The sequence below is a fragment of the Condylura cristata genome, unplaced genomic scaffold (assembly GCF_000260355.1).
Source record: "Condylura cristata isolate star-nosed mole 26May11 unplaced genomic scaffold, ConCri1.0 scaffold00008, whole genome shotgun sequence".
Classification (NCBI taxonomy): Eukaryota; Metazoa; Chordata; class Mammalia; order Eulipotyphla; family Talpidae; genus Condylura; species Condylura cristata.
Genome location: NW_004567109.1, coordinates 33,931,787 through 33,955,536, shown reverse-complemented (window position 1 = coordinate 33,955,536; position 23,750 = coordinate 33,931,787). Strand labels below are relative to the sequence as shown.

General features: G+C 39.3%; 1 protein-coding gene across 11 annotated transcripts in view; it reads right to left on the bottom strand.

The window, feature by feature from the left end:
• FGGY (FGGY carbohydrate kinase domain containing) overlaps positions 1–23,750 on the bottom strand; it is a 364,051-nt gene that overhangs the window by 198,053 nt on the left and 142,248 nt on the right. The gene's annotated exons all lie outside the window — the stretch shown is intronic.

Below are 23,750 nucleotides of genomic sequence, written 5' to 3'. Positions count from 1 at the left end.
AGTAGTTTGATTTTGCAGGTGACTTCCCTGGTAGGACACATCCGGGAACACAAGTGTAGAGCCATGAAATCCCTATATGCTGAGGCTTCCAACAACTTCCTTTCTTCTTTAGTCAGATTCCAGCAATAGATACCAGACTTTGAATGGCCCTTAGGAGCGACCAACCTTAAAGTATTTGTTTTACAGTAGAATAAACTAGACCCAGACAGGGAGGAGGCTTCCCTAGGGTCACCGAAGTGTGGCGAAAGAGTCTAGATTGAACTCCAAGCCTCCACTTGGCACCCCCTGCTGTGGCAATGTTATTTTGCACTCTCTCCCAACTGGAGCAGGAAGCTCATCTAAAGGAGGTCTACACGCCCCAGAGAGAACAGGACAACTGGCAAAAATCCAGTGGATTCCAGCATTGTAGGTGGCAAATTCTGAACTATTCAGCACATTAAGAGGGCAGCCTTTTTAACTTAAAGTCATCCACTTTGACACCCAGAGTGACCCAGTTCTCTAGATAATTGCTGATGTCCTATTTTGTTCTCACCTAGCCTAAGGCCACTTCCAAAAAGTCTTTCCTGGGTAGATGATAATTAATCACTCCTTCCTCTACATCCCCACAGCATGTTCCTAGGAATGACATCACCCTGTTCTACAAAATGACATTTTCCCTTGTGCTATATTCTTGTATTTTAGATTATAAGCACCGTGAGGGCAGAGCTCTTTCTACAGACATGTTCTTAGGAGGCAGGTATTTTAGCAGAACATTCAGGAGCTTAGGCTGGAGGTGGGCAGGCTTGGATGGAGAGCCTGGCTTTTACCACTCACAAGGCTGTGATTTAATTTCTGTGTCACAGTTTCCTCATCTATAGTAAAAAGACTTTAAAAACGCTAATTTTCTCCAGAGTAATTATCAGGAATAAGCCCCTCTGTAATAGTATAAAGCTCTTGAGAAAGCTGTCTGCCACGTGGCAAATACTGAAGGATTGTGAGGGATTTGGGGAGTTACGATGACTAGATTCCTAGTATAGGATACACAGAGGTGACTCTGTTCATTCGGGCTGAGTTTTTAAAGCTTGAGGAGAGACACTTGAAGTTACAGCATGTGGAGATATACGATCTGGGGTCATGAGAGCAAACAGCAGAAACTGTGAAGGATGTTAAAATATTCACAGTGATGAAACTCTGTTTGTAGCACAGAAAGTGTCTCCCTATGGTCATGTCTCCACAGCATGTCTCCAGAGCGAAATGTTTTAAAAGTGCAGAAGGTGTTCTCTGAGGAGTTATTTTAAAGACCAAATGCTCATTTTCAAGGAAAAAAAAATATTTTGTCAGCAAATCTGCTTTGCTATCAAGATGGCCAATGCTTTCAAAATCAGGCAAAGAGTTCCCCAAACACATGCCATAGAATTCCCCCACTTACGGGGAAGAAGCATATTTGGAAACACATGAAACTATTTTAGCTGACACTGTGCTGAAGATATTACCAGGTTTAAAACAGTGGCCTTCACAGCTTTGTTTTCTGATAACTCAGAATAAGAAAAAATATCACATTAAAAAAAAAGGGGGGGGGATTGACATAGGCTTCTCCCTATTTTATTTAGTCCATAGATTCACTCTAAACCAACCCTAAAATGAAGATCATTTATAGAACATTTATTACCACATAGTTAGGAAGGAGATGATCTTAAACTAAAGAACAATTTTAAAAAATAAATGCTTCTCCTTCACTGACCTTATTTTAATCCCATCACCCCTCAACACTTTGCCAGTCTAGACTAGTGTTTGCAAAATACTGATTTACAAAATGATAACAGCCTCCTAACAATGGATGAATCTACAGGGTATCAAATAGCAAGCTCTCTAGTAAAAACCGTCAGTAGGTCTAGGATTAACTACACAAAGCCAAACATCTGGTGATCTGAAGACATCTGGGGAATTTTCTATCATGTAGACCAAACATGATTCAGGTAATTGACCAAATTTTTCACTTCCCAACCAGATGTCTTATGTTCATATAAATGAAGCCAATCTTCTACTTTCATGTGCAAATAAGTTAGACATAAATTCACCCCCAAGGGCAAAATTAATTGCTTATTCTCAATGACTCCTAAATTACATAGTTTCTTTGTTTCAAATTTTTACCTTTGAAAAGTAGTTTTTTAAAGCATATATTCTTCAAATAAAGGATCAGGGAAAAACAACAATAAATAAAATTAACTGGAAACTCTAAATCAGAGACATTTTGCACATAGGGGGAGGCAGTAGGAAGGAAGAGCCCAAGGGACTATGATGATGGTGCAAGGTGACTTGGTGGGGGGAATCCACTGAGGGAAGAACACAAACACTGTACAAAAATCAACAATGAGGTAAAAACTATATACATACATAGATATTTAAAATACATACTTCACCATAGAAATGGTCCACGTTTTTCATTTTTCTCCTATTTTATATTTCTAACCACAAGACAGCATGCTACATAAAGAAAAGAGTGCTATAATGAAAAGAGTGTGGTCTCGGGGGTCAGGATGAATTGAGTTCTAATTCCGTGCACGGCCTACCCAAGTATTCAAAGAATTAGAAAATGTTACTTAAATCTTCTGGATTCAGTTTCCTTGCAGATATAAATCATAAAACGCACTGATAAGGGATGTTGTGGAGTCTGGAGCCCCTTTGTGCTTTCCATTGGCACTGGACATTGACTCTGCGTGTCTGGACTGAAGACAATATGGAACCACCTTGTTGTCCACTGGGCACACGGTCAAGAGCATGTGTCAGGTGCTCAGGGTGCTAGAAAAGTCGGGCTTAATATGATGCGATTGCAAGCACACAGGCCAACTGCAGAGTTCGCTCTCCTCTGAATTTTAAATAGAAGCAGGATGACTTCATGTGTAGCTGATTTTTATGGAGATCTCAAGTTTGTAAATCTATCTGAAATCTTTTTCTTCTTTCACTGCTTTCAAGCACATATTGGAATCTCCACTGGTCATGTTTGTATAAAGAATTCATGTGGTTACCAATGACCTTCCACCTTCTATGCTGTTGTCCTGACAACCAGCCATTCACTAGACAGAATATGGAAAGCAGAGACAATGTGTCTCTTCAGAGGGTTCGTATGCAAAACTCGAGAGTACAGAGAGAATATTCAAAGACCAGCATCTCTGTGTCTGAGAACCGTCAAAGGAAAGTAAACTTGTGGATATGAACACACCTATGTGCTCACAAAAAGAAGAGGGGAATATACAGAACACTCAACTGGATGAAGGCAGGCTTAGGTAGAATTCACTGTAGTGTAATGACCACCTAGACTCTTTTCCTAAGGACTAGGAAGTTTTTTCTTTCACAAAACCCCAGCCTATAGGGTTTGGTTCAATTGGAGAAGGGAATTCCACAAAGCAATGGATGCTCAGACTTGATAGTAGAATTTTGAGGGCTCAGCAAGAGGTTTGACTATAGAATTTCATCTATGGTGGGAAACTGCCAATTTAGAGACATTAAAGACAGGAAGGATGGAAATTTTAAGTTGTAAAAGTTTAAATCCTGCTCTTAACTTTACTGTAGCATGAAAGCTGAAGAAGCAGAAAGTGTTTACTATTTAACCACAAAAGACAATGACCTCATCCTGGGTGAAGGATGCAGGTACTGCAGTACCCTAAGAGAGGAGTGGAATTCTCCAAGCTGGCATGTCGCCAAGTACCAAGAATAAAACTGAACCCCTCACCTACAGTGCCATGGGAATTTGGCAGGAGAAATTTCAAAAATGATGCTCTAACTTAATGTCACTTAAAACTTCTACCTTGGTCATTCAGTGTGTGGGGGCAGGTGGAAAGGCTTGGGGAGCTCATGCAGATTTTGGAGAAAATGCTCAAGTGCTAAGGATATAGAAGTTTCAAGCTTTGTAGAAGACACGAAATCTAATTCCTGCATTTGTAAAGTTTTATTCTTTGGACACAGGAGACTGGGTGATTGAACAGACCTGAGAGAAATGATAAAGTGTCACCTGTCTTCTTATCCTTCTGCAACAGCCACAGGCCCCATTCTCAGAGGGAGCACTGATAGAGGATGGAGGGACCACTCCATCTCAAATAGACCCCCGTACCTTTAATACAGAGGTAAGAGGGATGAATACTGCAGGACTCTGTCTTCTAGAATTGTTTCTAGGGAGAGTTTTGGTTGATCAAGCATGGACATGCATGGAGGGGTCCCCATGTGGCCAGTTTACCAGGCTCCAGCTTGTACAGGTAGAATTGACTTTAAAAAACAAACAAAAACAAAACAAACAAACAAACAAAAAAACAAAGGTGCCTCCCTGGTGGCCTAGGAGTTAAGTCTCAGTGCTACTGCCACAATGGCCCTCCCTCCTGCAGGAAAGCAGGCTGAGTTCCATCCCCAGCAGGAAGCTAACCCACATGGCACAAAAGAAATCTCTGGTCTCTCTTGCTGCTCCTCTCAGCAGTGCATTTCAGTGGATCCACTTGTTCTGTTCCCTATTCTGTTTATGGTGAACCCTCTAGTGAGGGTTCACCTTTGGCCTACACCCCAGTTTTTCTATGCAATAATACCTTTAAAGGAAAATCTTATAATAAAGAATAATGTTTTAAAAAAATTAGAAATCATGATGCTAATAGGCACTATGGTGTTCTTTAACAAAGTACACTGCTAAGGGGAGCAACCGGTGAGACAGGAGAGGTCTGTTACACCATGTGGATCACCTCTGGGGCCAGGGATCGAACTGGCCCTGATGGGGTTACAGCTAGTTTGCAGTGCTGCGTCCTACCTAACCTATTGAACCACCAGCGAAGGCCAAGAACAGAATCTTAAACCAGGTTTGTTTGGCAAGCATTTGGTTTCAATTGATCAGTAGAGAGAAACAGTTCAGCTAGTGATTCATAATGCTAATCACAGAAATTTGGAAGGTAGGGACTTGACATAAGTAAACAAGGGGGCAACTGTGAATCTTATCAGAGAGTCATTTGGGGAGGAGTGGTTCCTGACAGGAAGCCATTTCCTGGAACACAAAATGTGGGGATATTTATTAATCTTCCCTGTTTTCCAGGCACACAGAGCTAATTAGTTGCAATAAAAACAATTAGGAATGCGTTGATATTATTGTGAGTTTTAATTATATCCTTATAAATATCCTTATAAAAAACATCTATCAGGCCTTCCCTGGTGGCGCAATGGGTTAGACGCAGCACTGCAAGCTAGCTGCAGCCGTTTCGAGTTCTATCCCCACCTGGGAGGTGACCCACATGGCACAGCAGACCTCTCCTAACCCACCTGCTGTTCCCTTCAGTAGTGTACTTCATCGATCTGCCTGTTCTGCTCCCCACTCTGTCTCTGGTGAATCCTCTCATCACCCCTGTACCTCTGGCTTGTACCCCAGTTCTGTATGCATAAACAAATCTTAAAAAAAAAAAAAAAAACCTCTATCAACATACATCTTTGCCCACATGCACACTGTAGCTTATTTGAACACTGTAGGATTCCTACCTCTCTTCTCGTCTCCTTAGAAGGAAAAGTCATAAATACATATCTAATATCCTCTAGCCCAATAGATTACATTTCTGGGTAACTCAGAGCCAAGGCAAAGCTACACATGCTTCCTGTAGGCCAGAAAAGTCAAACCCAGAACAATGTGACTCTGCTTCCTCAGGAGGGCGCTCTTCTAGCTTCCTTGCTGTGTGAAAGGGCAGAAGGAGCTCAAATGATGAATTTAGGGACACTTGGTTTAGTTCCACTCCTATATTTGCCAGCTGTAAGAAGAATTCGGGCTATGGCTTTTTTCTTAACAGTTTATTTTTACATCATTTGTGCCTTTTTCCATCTCAGTTGTCGATTATAACTTTTAATTGTTCTATTTATCCTTGTATAAAATGGGAAGAATGGTACATAAAAGAACTGCTGTGAAAAATGAATAAGATGATGAATGTAAAAGGGCTAAGCACACGGCATAGGACTTGGTTGATTTTCATATCTTAGATTCCCTTTCTATCCACCTATATGTTATACAGAAGCAAACAGTGAAACAATGAAAATGGTCAAGGCGGTACGAAGCAGGTGTGATCCAAGCGTGGTCCAATCCATTTTACAGCCCTGTCTTATTTAAACCCTTATTAATCCTATGGGGGTGGGAAGGTTCATCTCCATATTGTAAATAAAGGAACCCACAACCCAAAACTGGTCTGGGTCCCACTTCAAACAAATAGCAGGATTGGAGTTAGGGGCCACTTGCTCTGGTTACAAAGCCCATTTCCTTTCCGACATGTTCTGAGTGTGCACACACACATCCCACAGCCCAGGAATTACAGTGTGCTGCTTCCCCCTCCTTCTGGGAAAATGCCCATCTTCTAAGCTTGTGCTTGCAAATTTCCTTAATGAAGTTCTGCTTAGTGACCTCTGGCCTCATGCACCAGCGGAAGGCTGGCATTGTTTCCCTCCGGGCCGAGTCACTGCCTGGCCACCAATAAGCAGAGATGACCCAGCAGGTGCTCCAGGCCCCCACTACTGCCACTTCACATTTCCTCTCTGGAAGAATCTTCATTCCAGCATGCAAAGTGGCAACAGCAGCTATATCAGGCCTAAATAAGTCACACAAAATGTATTCGCCATGTAGTTAGTTTCCAGATCTCCAGTAATTTCCTGAAGGAAAAACTAAAAGGAGCTCTGGCCTCCCACAATTCTTTCCCTGAGGTAGTGGTAAGACGAGGAGATGAAGACAGAAATGCCACGTATTCCATGCCTGGGAGGCAGCAATTACCATCTCCATTTTTCAGCAAGCAAACTGAAGTTCAGAGTCTTCAGAAGTGGTAAGCTTGGGAATTGATACCAGCTGCCAGACTCCAAACCCCACACCAACATATCTCCCTTCCTATTTCTTAATTAAAATGTTTGCTCAGACAGAAACAAAAACAAAACAACAATTTGAGAGTTTAAAAAACAAAAATTAAAGGGAAAAGCATTTGTGTCAGTTTCCACTAATTCTCTCTTCCTCACTTTGCTCCCTTCTGCGTTATCAAAGTGGGTTCCCCAATGAGCAGAGTGAACTGCGCTGGGAAAGTTGGTAGAAAGATGCATCCTTGGGCCTACTCCAAACCTACAAAAGCAGAAAATCTGTGGTGGGGGCCAGCCACTGTCCCCACGAGGTGACTATGATGAGAAGAATACGGTCGCCTGGAGGGCTTCTGAAAGGAGCATTCCTGAACACTATCTTTGACTTCTGGTCAGTGGCTATAAAGTGGAGCTCTAGAATTCTTATATTTAAAAGTCCCCTGGAGGCCAATGCACAAGCAGGTGCAAACACAGAGTTCCCAGGAATCAAATGTTTACAATTAGAGCTTTTACTGGCATTGTGAAATGGAATGTGTGAACTTGACAAGTGGAAAGTAGATGGTTGAAAGAAAGGTTGGCCTCTTCTCTGACTAGTGGAATGACCTTGGGCAAGTTACTCTCCAGTCTCCTTCTCATTTGTCAAATAGAGCTAATCACACACACTTTAGGGTTGTGAAACTAGATGATGTATAAAATGCTCAGTACAGTGTCTGGTACAAAGTACACACTAAATAAGGGGAAGCTATTTTGATTAATCACCTAATAACAGTGAAGAAAAAGAACCCATATAAAGAGCCCCTATTGTATCAAATGGAAGGGTTTGGGCGTACAGAAGGGAGACCCCCTGGCATCTGTGAACCTTTCCATCCCCTGTCTCCTGCTGTGCGTGCAACTATCTCTCGCAGGGAAATGTGACATCCTTTAATTATGCTGCCTTGCACAAAGCCGATGCAAAAATTAACCTGGGAGAATGTGGAAGAGGAACTGAGGTGGCGGCGGAGAGTATTCGGAAACAATGCAGACAGAAATAGAGGTGCGGACAGCAATGTGGCCCCATAGGAAATCCACAGTCCAGGAAGGCTGGGCCATCTGGGGAGAATGGTGCCTGGGTGGCTTCTGTCTGGCCTTCCCGGGACAGGGCTGCACAGCACATGCTCGGAGGAAGACAGAGGTACAGAAAGGAAACTGCTGAAGGTCAGCTAGCAAACTATCAGCAGAGGCAGAGACCGAGGCCCATCTGGGAGAACTGCATGCTGCGCTCCATTTTAAAGTAAATATTTCCACTAAGGTGCAAAACAGGCAAAGGCTTCTTCTCCCGCTTGAAACCTGCACATCTCTTTTCTTAGGATGATGGCTTGGGCCTCCAAGTCAGTACTGGGGCTGCCCTTTCTCTGTGGGACATCATTTTCTGCTTCTTTACAAGGCCAACCACCTCGCCTCACCGCCTTGCCCGCAGGAGGCAACTGTGGGGTGACATTCCCTGGGAAAGTCACCCTGAGTGCCTGCCTCCTCCATACCTTGGACTGTGCTAGATTCCCTCTCAGTATAGCTGTCAGCCCAGCACAGCACTGGCCATATTCCTCCATTTAATGTTTCTCACACGGTGAGTTCAAAAAGCTGTGAAAGGTGTTACTGGAAAGAAGCCATTTATGGGAAAAACCAAGCTGAACTAAGGTAGGCAGGTTTCTGTCCTTCAATTCTCAGTTAAAATGTCACCATGCACTGAGGCTTTCCAATGAAACACTTAACAGTTACTCCCAGACAGATTTATCATGGAACTTCTCCCCTAAAAAATCCTCCCGAATCCCAGAGGACATACTGTGGGAAATATGCTATATTTTACTAAGTCTGCTCTTTCTTCCTTACCAGATTACAACTTCCTGGTGGGCAGTGGTGATTCAGTATTGCATTTCTGGTATCTACCTCATGCCTGGTACATGGTAGATACGTGGAGAAAGTCAGCTGATGTTAAAAAACTAAGTCATGGGCCTACCTGGTATCCCATGCCAAGAGGGGATAAAGACAGCCCTTTCAAGCTATTGCCAGCCACTGCAGCGTGAGTTCCATCCCCAGTCATGGGGAGAGGTCTGCTACATGGCGTGGCAGACCTCTCCTGTCTCACCCGCAGTTCCCCTCAGCAGTGTGTTTCAGTCAATCCTCCTGTTCTGCTATCCATTCTGTCTCTGTTGAGTTCTCTCACCATCTACACCCCAGTTCTTGTATGCACAAATAAATAAGTCTTTAAAAATTAAAAAAAAACAAAAACAAAAACAAACAAAAACAAAAACTAAGTCATGGCATTGTTTCCCTCTGAAAACCCTCCAGCAGCTTTCTATTTTTACCCCTGGGACACCTAGGATACCTTACTCCAAAGCTCTAGAGGCTTCACATTTTTCAAATCCCCTGCCCCATGCGGCCATTTCCCTCCTTGACTACATTCTACTAAATTGGTCTTCTTAACTTCCTCCAATGTGCCAAACTTATTCCCCTCCCCAAACCTTTGCACACCCACTTTCTTCTGTCAGGAATGTTCCAGTCCACATGTGCACATTGTGAAACCATCTTCCTTTGAGGTCTCAACTCAAAAGTTTTCTCCGCCATATTTCAGCCAACATTCAAATTCCATCATAACAGCTATTAATAGTTGCCATTGTCTAATTTATGTATCTTTTTATTGTATTCAGTATCCATCTGACACTACAATATACCCTTACAAACCTTGCTCACTGCTACCCTCAAGAGTGAACAAATAAGCTGTTTAACGACATTTGCTAGTTTTGAAAGAGTGAGTGGAGCTGAGCTGATTTGTTTGTTGCAGAAGGGAAGTACTCTAGTTTTCCTGCCAAACCTGTGCTAAGTCCTAAGTTGCCAATGGCCAGGTCTGTGACCAGAGTAAGCCATAAAGCTCTCATGACTTCCAATAAAACAGGAGAGAATAAAGTCACAGATGGTACATATTATTTTCTCTGTCTTTTCCAAGATGGGATTGACACAAAAGTAAAGGAACATTTTTTTTTCATTTTTTTAAAAAATTTGTGCTTAAAGAAACATAACACAAAATTTACCATCCTAACACTCTCTTAGTTCAATGTGTATTAAGACTATCTGCAGTGTTGTGTAACCATCACTAACATCCATCTTCAGAACTGTTTTCATCTTGTAAAATTCTATCCATGAAACAATAACTCCATTTTTCTCTCTTCCCAACCCTGGTAATGCCAATTTTAGTTTCTGATGCTAAACTTGTCTGGTTTGGGTATTGATCTAACCAGAACCTTACAGTGTTTGTCTTTTTTTTTGTAACATAATGATTTACTTATTTCACTTAATGTCTTCAAGTTTCACCCATAATGTAGCATGTATCAGAATTTCCTTCCTTTTTAATGCTAAATAATATTTCACTGTGTGTCTATGTATATATACAGCACATTTTGCTTATCCATTCATCAATCAGAGGCACTTGGTTTCTATCTATTCCTTTGTGACAGTGAATAGTGCTGCTGTAGACTATCAGTGTTTTGGGGTACACATCCAAAAATAGGACACCGGATCATTAATTTTTAATTTTTTGAGGAATCACTATATATCTTTCATAATGGATATAGGGTTTTACATTCTGACCAGCAGTATATAAAGCTTTCAATTTCTCCACATACTGGAGAAATTGGAGGGAGAGGAATCAGAACAAGAGAGGGAAGAGCAAAGGTACCATGGTGATGGTGCAAAGGTGAATCAGCGGTGGGAATTTTACAGGTACTACATCTCAGAGGAGGAAGCATACACTGTACAAAAAGGAAGAATGATGTAAAATGTGTATAAAATTTAAAAATTAATAAAATACAAAACCAATTTTTTTGACAATAACCGTTCTAATGGGTGTAAGCTTCTGACACAAAAAATTCAAATAAACTAGGAAATTAGAAAGATAAATGAAGCCCAGAGGAAAAGGAGGAACCAGACTATGCAGACAGAGGTACGTTATCCTGAGCCATGTATTATAAAGGAACCAGCCAATACACACAGATAAATGACCAATAGTTATTGCCAAATGCTAGTCAGAGGAATGGAAGCTTCCCTGGTAACTGGCCCTCTCAAACAACTGAGAATAGAGAAATTGTACTTTATCTTTATCACATTAATTGTAATAACAGAGTCAGAAGGATGAGGTCTCAAGAAATGATGGAGTCCAATCCCTTACCTCCAACAGTAGCAACAGGTGAGTGCCTATTACTACTTAACATGACCAAAGTGACCTATGGAGTTATTTCAAGTGTGAAAAGGTAAATCTTGGAGCCCAAAATGAAACAGTGAGCTAGGAAATTCAAATCTTCATTTACCTGACTCTTTTTTTGTAACTTTCTTACACACCACAATAATTTCCTTTAAAACAGGTTTCTATACATGTGTCAAGAAGCTTCAAATATTTGTATATGTTTAAGAAAAATCACAATTTACACAAAAAAAATATATGAATAACACATAAGAGAAATTCAATGTTGCTAACAATTATGTAAGAAATTAAAACGAATGGTATTTTCATTGCTTTATAAGACAGAGTGCTGAAAATACAATTTGGTATAATCTTTCTGGAAAATAATTTGTCATACAATAGGCCCCCGTTAACCACAGTTTCACTTTTCATGGTTTCAGTTACCTACGGTCAACTGCAGTCCAAAAATAGTAGGTACCATAAGATATTTTTAGAGACTGAGAAACCACATTTAAATAGCTTTTATTAGAATACATTGCTATAATTGTTCAGTTCTATTACTGTTGTTGTTAATATTTTACTGTTCTTCATTTATAATTTAAACTTTCTCATGGAAACATGTATAGGAAAAAAACAGAGCAGAGAGATTTTAACACTGTCGAGCAACTTCAGACATCTATAAGGGTCTTGGAATGTATCTCCCAAAATAAGACATATATATATATATATATATATATATATATATATCAAGAAACTTTAAAATATTTATACCTTTGGCTTAAAGAAAAAAAAAACAGTTCATGAAAAATCTTAATTATTTTGCACTAGAGACTATACAGTTAATATAATTACAGGCATGCAAATACATTGTCAACTATGTAAAATCATACATGTATAGTGTACATCAACCATAAATGTGGGTACATATTAATAACTGTTTTACATAATATATATGTTATATGTATATACACATTAAAAATACAGAAAATATACCAAAATGTAGGTACTTCCTGAACTAAATGTCCCATGTTAAGATGAAATAGTCTTCTCTATTTTTAAGCTTTATATACTAAGTATGCATTAGGTACAATTAAAATAAAAAACTTTAAAAAATATTTTAACCTAGCAATTCCATTTCTAACAATGTAGAAGATACAAAAAATAAATTAGAGGGAACAGAGCTCATTGCGGTGTTTTGATGTGTTTTCACAATTTTGTATCATGTTTATAGTCTGAAGGGAAAAAATTGGAAAACATCTCCAACCTTGACAGAAGCTTAAAAGTGTAAGATCAGTTGAAGGTGCTACGTGGCTATGGAAACTATGCTTATAAAAACAATGGAAATATGATTATGATAAAATGTTACTTTCAAACTAACATCTAAAATAGGGTTTCAAATTGACTTGTGGTAAATCAGCCAGAAAAAAAGTGACTCAAACTGCATCGGGGTATTAGTGGCAAGATGGTTTACTGCTTCCTTTTACTTTCTGAATTTTCTCCAGATGCTTTTAACGTTAAACTCTTTTCAAGACAAGAGAAAATTAAAAGGAGAAGATGTTACTGTTGTTACTGGATAAGCTTTTCAGAGTCCACCATTGACCTATGTTCAGGATCGCATTTCAGTGACATTCATTTGTGAAAAAGCCTCAAAGTCAGGCTGGCAGGAGCCTTGGAGGTTGAGGGGGGCAGTGGGAAGGGTGACAAGAGCATTTAGAGGTGGGGGCTTTAATGAGATGATAATGAGTTGAGGGGGTCCAGAGCTCCTTAAGGCCTTCAGGTATATCAAGTGTCCCTGGATAATTAGCAGTTTCAAGGTTTCTGTCTTAGTAGGGCAGTGCCAGCCCAGACACGTTTTATCTCCACCCCAGGCTCACTTTGCACCTGAGCAGATTTGGGTCTCAGCACTGAGTTACTGAAAGAAAGGACTTAGTGGATTTTTTTAAAGGCGGTAAGTAGTCAGTCACACCAAGGCTTGGAAAGGCACTTCTCAGGAAACTGTGTCAGATATTGTGTTGGTGTGTTGGTGCTGGGGCCACAGCAGGCAATGGACATAACCTCTACCCTTACAGAAGGCATAATCATGAAGGCCCATCAAACTCTAAATACCAAGTAGCCATGAAAAATTCAAAGGCAATGCGTGTTATAAAAGGAAGTGCAGAAGATTTATGGTTTGCGTAGGCATGACACACAATTGTACACAGGACTGAGGCAATGAATGACAGAGATACAGAGAAAAATTAAAAAATATAAATAATGAATGAAAGTTATTTCAGCATCCCACTCAGGGAGCCCAGCTTAGGAGTGGGATCCAAATCAGAGCTTCCCCTGCACTGCCTTCAGCTCCTGTTTCTCCTTAGTGTATTTCCTCTCATTAGGTACAAGCACACCGTGCAGAGTTTTGAATGTACAGAACCACCTCAGGCGCTCCCTTCATAACCTGGTCAGTGGACCTGACTCCCCCTGGGGTGCACAAGTTGCTTGGCTGTATGCAATCTGGATCCTTTTTTTATGCCACTTAGATTTCCAGATAGGATAGCTATCTCAAAGAGAAAAAATACTGAAAGGATTACTTGCCCTGGACATTCAATCTAGTACCAAGAATTTCTAAGTGTTCACAGTGGAGCTATCTTCCTAAAGGATTTTCAAGAACAATTTTGGCCAACAAAATTTTCACAGTATGCACTTTATTTTTTTAAATTATTTATTATGGTTTCTTTCTCTTCTCAGGTGTATATCCCATAGAATTCCCACCACCAATTCACCTGTGCAGCACCACCAAAGACCCTTGAGTTCTTCCCACCCTTGCCCTGATCTCTTTCCTTCCCCTTCTCTACAGAACACCTGATTTGTAGTTGTCATTTTATTGTTTAGTTTTGTTGTGTTTTATACTGTTATTATTATTCCCCTACACTGTTTCCTCATTTGGTTCTTCTGTGTTCCTCCTATAAGTGAAACCATCCAGTATTTTTCTTTTTCCTTCTGATTTATTTTACTGAGCATGATCCCTTCTAGCTCCATCCATGTTGCTGCAAATGGCATTATTTTATATTTTTTGATTGTTGCACAGCATTTCATTACGTATATGTACCAGATCTTCTTGATCCAGCCATCTATTTTTGGGCATTTGGGTTGGTCATGTTTTTTGCCTATTATAAATAATGCTGCAATAAACACAGAAATGCAGATATCCTTTTGAATTAATTTTTTGTGCTCTTTGGGTAGATTCTTAGGAGCGGAATTGCTGGGTCATATGGTAGCTCCATTTTTACTACTTTTAGGAACCTCCATACAGCTTTCCATAGTGGTTGAACCACTTTGTGTTCCCACCATCAGCAGAAGAGAGTTCCTTTTCTACCACATCCACCAACATTTGTTGTTTTAAGTTTTTTTAATATGAACCATTCTTACTAGTATGCACTTTAGAGCCAAGACCTCGATTTTAATGGGTCCCAGTAAGATCCATCTACATAGGAGAGCCACCCTTTAGGGGATGTATAGAACTATATATAAGCAGACTTTAACCAGGTAGTGAAGTTGGGAAAGTGTGGCAAGCGTTAAGAAGAACTGTGTTCACCTACAGCAGATGAGCATGGAGTTTGTTCAAGGATCTGGGATACAGAAAAAACAGGAAGGAGAAAGCAATTAGAACTGGCCCAACTCTTATTCAAGCTAAAAGGTCCTTTCCCTGCCTGACTCCACCAACATTAACCCAACATTGGCTGAGACTCCCTAATTCTTGTGGAGTGCTGTTGTTAGAGTCCTGATCTAAAACTTTCCCCTCCTTTTTATTCACATTTATTTCTTCTTCCTCAAAAAGCAGAGAATCATGCATTGTCACTTCAGTTCCAGAAACATTTACAGATTGCCTACCCTAAAACAAGCACCAGTGCTCTCAGGGACATGGTAACACTGTTCTGTGCTCCCCTATTGTTCCTGGTCTTTCTCTTAAGGATTCAGGATTTTTTTCTTCACCAACCTTTGAGTTTCTTCCCGAGAAGGCTATACCTATTGCAGAGTCACACTGAGTGGCTAATGGATATGCATACTGTCATATTCTTATTTGTGAAATAGTCTGAAACATGAGTTAATTAAGAGATGATCATACTCATTCAGACATTTAGTGACAAAATCAGGTCTCTGGGATAAGCTTCCATATAGTGAAAAGTTAAAAAGTTTTGAGTCCAACACCAAGGTAAAGAGCTTCTGTACAACAAAAGAGACATTACAAAAAACAAACAAACATCCTACTGACTGGGAAAACATTTTCTCACACAAACCTAGTGATAAAGGATTGATCACAAAGATATACAAAAAACTGATGAAACTCAACAAAAATAAACATCCCCGTTTAAAAGTGGGCAGAAGAGCTAAAAAGACACTTCTCCAAAGAGGAGAACAAGCATATGAAAACAAGTTGGCCAACAAGCATATGAAAAAATGTTCAACATCACTTGTAATAAGGGAGATGCAAATTAAAACCACAATGAGATACCACCTCACCCCAGTGAGAATAGCACATCTTAAAACAACTAGCAACAACAAATGTTGGAACTCTCCTGCACTGTTAGTGGGAATGCAAACTAGTGCAATCACTATGGAAAACTGTTTGGAGGTTCCTCAAACTGCTAAACATGGAGCTTCCATATGACCCAGCAATCCCACTCCTAGGTATCTACCCAAAAGACACAAAAACACTGATTCAAAAAGATACCTGCACCCCATGTTTAATGCTGCCTTATTTACAAATGGAAAGACCTGGAAACAGCCCAAATGCCCAAAAATGGATGACTGGATTAAAAAGACATGTACATATACACAATGGAATATTACTCAGCATCAAAAACAAACAAACAACAACAACATAAACAACACATGCTGCCTTGTGCAGCCACGTGGATGGAGCTGGAAAAGATCATGCTTAGTGAAATAAGCCAGAAAGACAAGGAAAAATACTAGATGGGTTCACTCATAGCAGGAATATAATGGACCAGGCGAGAAAATAATAATAATGAACAACTATATACCAGATACATTTTATGGGGGTAGAGTGGAGAATGGGATCAAAAACAGTGGAGGGAGGGAAATGCACTGGACTTTGGTGATGGCACATGGGTAATCTGGTGATGGGAAGCCAATAGGGATTACCACTGAGATGGAAAAATGCACAAAATGATGTAAAAATAAATCATTATATTATTTTTTTAAAAAAAGGATACTAAATGTTATTTCAATAGTTACTGAAATATGTCTTTGTGTAAAGAAATGTCTAAACTGTACTGAAGGTTAAGATGATATTAACAAGTAACTTTTATTCTTTTATTGTTGTTTTGATACTGGTATACTTAAATATTGTATACATTCTAATAAACTCAGAATATTAAGATATCAAACTTGCAGTTTGGTCATTACTATTAATTATGTGATTAAGTTGTTATTTACTTTGCTGGAAAATAAAAAAAAGAAGTTTTGAGTCCAGTTTTTGCTTAAAAAAAAACAAAAAAGAAGTCACATCACTTTCCCACAAGGATTGAAGGAAAAAGCTAAAGCTAGATAGACTGGTTTCAACTCCTGATTAGGCTGTGTGGCCTCTGGCAAGTTATTTAAAATCTCTATGCCTCGGGTTTATCATCAGTAAAATGGGGTAATGGACTCTAAGAAGACTGTTGAGTGTGTTGTGGGAGCTAATATGATCAAGTTCTCAGAATAGTTCCTGGCCCTGGATCGAGCTCATTCATGACAGCTAAACTTATTGTGTTCATGTACTTGCTGTTTCCTCAAACCTGATGAGTCATCATTTTTATAAGTTATGATCAAATATAGTTCCAAGTCCACAAAATAGTGACATAAAATAAGAAAACAGAATAATGTCTCTGTCATGTCCAGATAGTGAAGCGCCGAGAGCGAATCCAAGACTGGTAGGTAGTGACACAAAAACTCACAATTCTGCCAGCTTTGGGGTGTCATTTTTGCTGATTAAAATTGATGCTAGAAATCCAATCGATGCATACAGGGCAGGAATATGACAGTCCTCATTCCCCACAGCCATCCTCTTTACAGGAGATTTCTCACAAATCCCACAGGGCACTGCTGGGATCTTACTGGCCAAAAAACTTAGCTGGACATAGCTATAAAGGAGGCTGGGAAATGTAGTCTTTGAAGAACTCTACATACAATTAAAGTCTGAGTTCTATTAATAAGAGAAGTGTGCACCTATAGACTAATGGGCAGGCAGCATTCTCTAAACTCCTGGTCATGTACCACTAGCCAGTGATTAAGTGGTAAGAACCCAGTCTTTTTTGTCTCATTTTATCAAAGTTTGGGGGTTCATAAGGAATCAAAGAACACTTCCCAAGCACATTTTCTAAAGATCTATAAAGCTGCCTCTACTTTAATTATTTTGAGTGCATATCCCCCTTAAGGGAAATGAAACTATATGGATTTGATTCACTCTAAATTATTGAAAAATTGATTTTTTAAAAAGGTGTTTGCTAGCCAAGACTTTCTGAACCATCTTAATGAGCTTAAAAAATAAAACCACTAACTCTGTCTTTTGAAGTGTAGAATCATGTTTTTGCCAATAAAGAGAAAAACTGAACCCACAGATTAATGTGTTGATATACTCCTTAGTGATGGATAGCCTATATTTAATAACTCTTTGACTTACAAAAAAATAAAGGCCCATATTCTTGTCACTATCATGGTGACTTTTATTTTAAAGCACATATTATTTACTTCATATTAATTATGGACTATCAATAATGTGAAGGCTTTTTATTGTGAAATCTTTTAAAATAATGCATGTGATAGTGATTCTTCATGAAGGCACTATTTACTGAAGCATTTTTCCAATCAAAAGTGTACAGAACGAGGCTCATAAAAAAGTCAGATCTGTGATTGAACATCCCTTTCAAATAAACATTATAGCCTTGAAAAAATGCTGCACTTTTACTCCCTGACAAGTGCACCAGAGTCCACATTGTTTGCAAGATGCTTTTCCTTAAGACCAATGGAAAGGAAGAAGGTGATACAATAGATGGTCTGCGCTAGAAAGAAAGGCAAGAAGAAATGGAATACAAGAGACTGCAAAAGAGAGAGCAGATCTGGCTCTGTTAGGGGAAATGAGTCAGAAAACCAGTAAGTCAAATGATTCAGCACCATCCCTATGAAAAATGCATGGATTGAAATTTACTGGTAAAAAGCATGAACTTTTGGAGTTATGCACCTGATTCTGAATTCCTACTCATCTGTTAAAAATCAACAAAACTTTGGGCCAGTTATCTAACTTCTATGAACCTTGACATTCACATCTGTAGTGGCAGAAAATAATACCACCTCACTGGTTTGTCAGGTGTTTAACTGGTTATTTAATGTAAAATGCTTGGGAATGGTCCCTCACACACAATACATATTGAGCCAATGATAACTGTTATCAGTTTCCTTTCCTTTTCTTTTTACAAAGACATCTCCTACTTCCTTCTCTTTTCATACTAGATATCTACCTTCAGAACTCTACATCCTTTATCTTTTATTCTTCAAAAAAAAAAAAAAAGGCCTAACTTCTGGAGGGACAGGTGGGGGGTAGATGACTATTTGAATTCATCTTCCCAGGATTTCTAATTTCATTGAAGTTGGAATAATAGTGAGGAAACTGCTTTAGACAAGGGTTTCTGCTCTCGCTGTTGATTTAAACTGCCACTGTCTGCTAAAATTGAAAATGCTAATTTTGAACAAAGTCAAGAATTCATCTAGGACAAGAAGGTAACCTTCAGGTTAGCAAAAATTAAATGAAAATGCTACTTACTACACTGGAATGGTAAAAAAATCTCTAAGAAAAAGAAATCAAACTAGATAGAAAAAATAGACCACTGACAACTTAAGAGCACAGTAGAAAACTACTTGTTTATGTTAACTGTAAAGTTATAATCACACATTTTAGAGAATATTTTATTCTCATAGGCCCTTGCACTTAATTTTTGATAGTAACAATAAATGAATAACCTGTTTTCTCCACAGTCTATATATACCTCACAGGTGGGGCCAGGGTGCCTTAGTCATGATCCATCTTCATTACCAAAACAATTATTTTTTCCCCCCTTGAGAAGATGGCTCAAAGAACCTCCATAAAGAAAATTCTAAGGATGTGAGAAACTTATTACACAATACACAGACCTGGATGCTCAATACATATTTGTTGAGTAAATGTGTACATTGTAGAATGATTTTCATCAGCATTTTCCTCTCTTCACATTGCGAATTTTCCTAGACACCTATCAAACTTGACCAAAGCATTTTTAAAGTCACTACTTTCCAAATGAAGAGGTAGTATTATGACCACTCACCCATTCAGGGCTAATGAAAATGGTTAGGTTGTTGATCTGAAGGATATAACACTTGAAATAAATCTAGAAGATGGTCTACTCCAATGGGTCTCAAAATATGGCTTGGAAGCTTCACGTGGGAACTTGGAATGATCAACACTCAGTCCAATTCCAGATCCTCTGGATCAGAATGGTCTCAGTGTTTTAAGAAGCCCTTCTGGGGGTCCTCACAGATGCTCCAGCTTAACAGTAGCAGATATAATCAATCCCCTCAGGAAAGGAAGAAATGGAGGCTGAGAAAAGGGACTCTGTTGTTTTTCCAGACTCAACTTAGTTAATAACCAGGTAATTAAGAGCACTCAGATTTACCACTTCTTGTTTTTGTAGTATTATTTCACTTCTCTGAGTTACAGTTTCTGAACCTGTAAAATGGGAAGAATAAAACTCATTGCTAATGTCTTAAGTGATACTCTTTATAAAGGACATAGGAAACTTCGGCAAGGTTTAGTTTTTTCGTACCTGACAAAAGTTGAGACACACTTCTAGAAGGAGGTAACAGATGTTGGAAAACTCATATTCAACTTAATCAACAGAGCAGAGACAGAAAAAATGGTTCCCTAGTATACATCCTCTTTAACTCCTATATTATATTCAGCTGAGAACATGAACTCCAGAAAAGAATGCAATTCCCTCCAGAAGGTTTGAACTTGAGACTGGGTTCTAGTCAATGGGATGACAGTGAGAATGACATGGTGACTACTTGGGTTTCCTTCAGGGCCCTGAAGGAAAGGAATAAGTATCCCCCTCCCTCTCTTTTTTCCTTCCTTAAAGTTGTAATGGTTTTTTCTTCAGTCACGTAGACAAAACACAGATGAAAATTCTGGAATCCATTCAGGTATACTAGCTACCACGGACCAGGAGAAAGGAAATCATCTTTTTTTGAGTCATGGTGATTTGAGATTTTACTATATCAACAGGATGCCTTTTAAACAATAAAAAGAAATAACACTTGTCATATATGTTTAATAAGGAATTACCATAAAATTACATGGCACATATTAGATTATGTCCTGCTATGTCCATAAGCCAAACTATATTTTAGAGACTCTACAGGATTATCAATAAAACTCTGTATCAAGCCTACGTAGGTGCGTGTATGTGTGGAGGATATACATATACACAGTATCTGCACACACACATACACACAACTTCCCCTTTGGGAAATACCATGAAGATTCCTATATTCAAAAACTTAAACAGCAAGATTCTCTCTTTTAAATAAATGGTTGCATTTACAGGGCTAAGAATTGCTGAAATAGGAAAACATTTGTCCATGATTAATATAATGGAGCTTGAGGCTGGAGTATGCTACTGTGAAGACTACAGGCTTCACTTTGAGATTTGTGTCTGGCAAGCCCACAGAAGGTTCTAACATCAGGTTGGTTTTTGAAATGATTCCAGGGTGACCTAAGCCATTAAAAGAGGACTCAGCTGGTGATAAAAGGCTCTTGGTAAACATAATCATCAACTTGACAAACACATTTGCCTTGAGACATCTAACCCTTGGTCTATACCCCTATAAACTGAATTTTGTGAATAGTTTAGGATACCTGAGAGAGTGAAAGTCTTATTCCCCATCCACTTATCAGGGAGCCCCTGTTCTTCCTGTATTTCAATAGCTGGGCTGAAGATGGCGTGATAAAATAAATCAACTTTATTGGCCAAAAAGTTGCTAGCAAAGATCTCAACTAGTGTTCACAGAATCAGGAAATAGGCTTTTATAAATCAGGAATTTTTTTTCCCCCTATTGGTCTTTATAAGATACTCTCTGTGAAATCCAGCCAAACACAGATATATACCCATGGGAATATGTTCTTCACGTACACAGACCTGAGATAAAGTGGAAAAGTCTCTACCAGACACCTCAGGAATCTGTTCAGTGCAGTCTCTTACTTAGCCTGTTCGTTTGCAAATGCAATGTCAAAATTTTTCCAGTGGAGTGTATGAGCTGAATTATGGATGTGTTCTTATCACAAAAACAGAACTTTGGGAAATTGGTAACTTATCAGGGGCAAACTGGTAACTTCTTTTTATAAAATTCTACTGTGTTGGGGTTCATTTTGATTAGTCATGGTCCTGCAAGCTTTCTATATGCCCACAGTCCTGATGAGAAAAAGTAACTACAGGAGAGAGAGAAGTAGCACCCAAAGTGAGAAATGTATGGCAAACATACCAAGTACCTTGAGGAGATGGGGCCTGGCTGGAGCTCCAGCACTGCCACATACAAATTCAAAGAATACTCTTACTTATTTAACATTCCTGGACTTCAGTTGTCTACCTTATAAAATGAAGGAGATGCCATCTGCATTCCTTTCCAGGTACTAACATTCTAAAATTACTTTTAAAAATTTAAAGAATATTCTATTATACACAGAAAACCTTGGCACAGTGGAACATGTCATCTCCTTGTTTAAAATCCTTCAACAGTTCCCTGATGCCTAAAGTAACAGTTTCTGAACATGTTGAGTATGCATGCCACTAAAAGTCTTTAACATGGATTCCTTATATCTGTACACATATTCACATGTTACTTATTAGATACATGTGGTATTGAATTTATAAGTTGGTGTATGCCTATGTATGAAAAGACATATATAAAAATAAAATTTAAAAATGAAATACAAATTAAAAAGAAATTATAAACTTTCTTTCCACATTTAATGGCCAATCTCACTGCCCACCACACTTGGGACATAAACTCCCACTCCGAGAACACTGATATACACAATCAGGTTTAAGCTCCTCCTCATGGCACAGAAAGGCTATTAAAATTAGATCACTGTTGGGGGAGGGAAATGCACTGGACTATGGTGATGGTACATGAATGATTTGGTGATGGGAAACCCAAGGGGATTGCAATTGAGATGGAAAAATGCACAAAAATATGTAAAAATAAACTATTATAAAATTAAAAAAAAAATTAGATCACTGTTTGTCCAGCTTCATCTCTCCTTTCTCTGCCTCAAACTTAATGGCCAGCAATGTCTTCAGTATTACTCAGCCTTGAATCTTTTCTCATACTGTTTCTTCATGCAGGGATACTCGCCACTCAACTTTTTTACTTGGAAAGCCCTGCTCATCTATGGCTGAGACTTGGAGTTACCGAAGTACCAAGCTCCCTTCTCTCTGAACTTGCTCCCTTCTCTCTGAATACAACTCTGGTTATACTGCAATAAGGCCAATGAAAAAGCCTCTTTTTCTAGCTTTCATTACAGACAGTGCCATTCACATAACACTATCCAGGCCAACAAGATCTAAGCAGAAATGCCCAAGAAGGAGCCTCAGTTAACATACACTTTTGTACATTGCCCTTGTCCTTCTGCCTAGAACATGGACTTGATCTTGGAGACAGGACAATAAAAGTATAAAAACGAGTCCAGTGGTGAGGACAAAAGTGTTTGGAACTATGAGCACTGGACCAGAGGGCAGAGATCAAAAGGGAGAATGATGCTAAAGAAGAAGCCACAGTGGGACTTTTATTTTGTGCCCCAAGCACATTAGGAAGACTTGGGAATTCAAAAGATTTGATTTTCACTCAAATCTTGTAAAAATTTGAGTGTAAAAAAAAATGTAAAAATTTCACACTGGCTGCAGTGAGCAGAATGAATTGAAAAAAAGCCAGTTTCCACTCAATGAGAAATGTTCAGAGCCTGATCAAGAGTCCAGGTGGGAGATTAGGAGAACACAGACTTGGTGGGGTTAACAATGGAGAGCGTTCATGGATCATGGAAATACTGGACATATGAAAGCAACAGCACGTGGTCACTGAGTGGATGCGACCTACCACAGAGCAGCGGCTCACAGAGCCAGGTGGGTGGGGAACTATTCACTACGATGAACACAGCAAATGAAAAAACTTCCCGTGCTTACCAGAATGCTGAGCACTGCTGGCGATGATCCCATAATGATACTTACACATGCATGGCTGCCCGCAGCAAGGCTCTCCATTCCATCCAACCACCCTCCAAGTCTCCTCTAATCACCTTGCTTCTATTCTCTGTATCTCTAAATATTTTCCACTTTTCTGAAGTTTTGGATTATTCCACTTCTCTATTACACTCTCAGATGGTCCTGTATCTTCAACTTCACAGAGAAAACAGAAGTGACCTGAAGGTGGTCCCTCCATTTTCCACTGCTGAACAGATATTCCTCTTGCTTCTAGATCGGATGACAGGCATCAAAACCACAAGCTATTACTCAGGTGTTACTTCCCAGGGTGGCAGGTGGGTGTGGATGGGCCCTCAGAGGTTACGTAACTAGCTTGATACTGGTCATAGGGCTAGTCAGTGGCAGGGCTAACATCCAAATTGGTGCCTATATGGCCCCTAAATGATTTCCTTCAT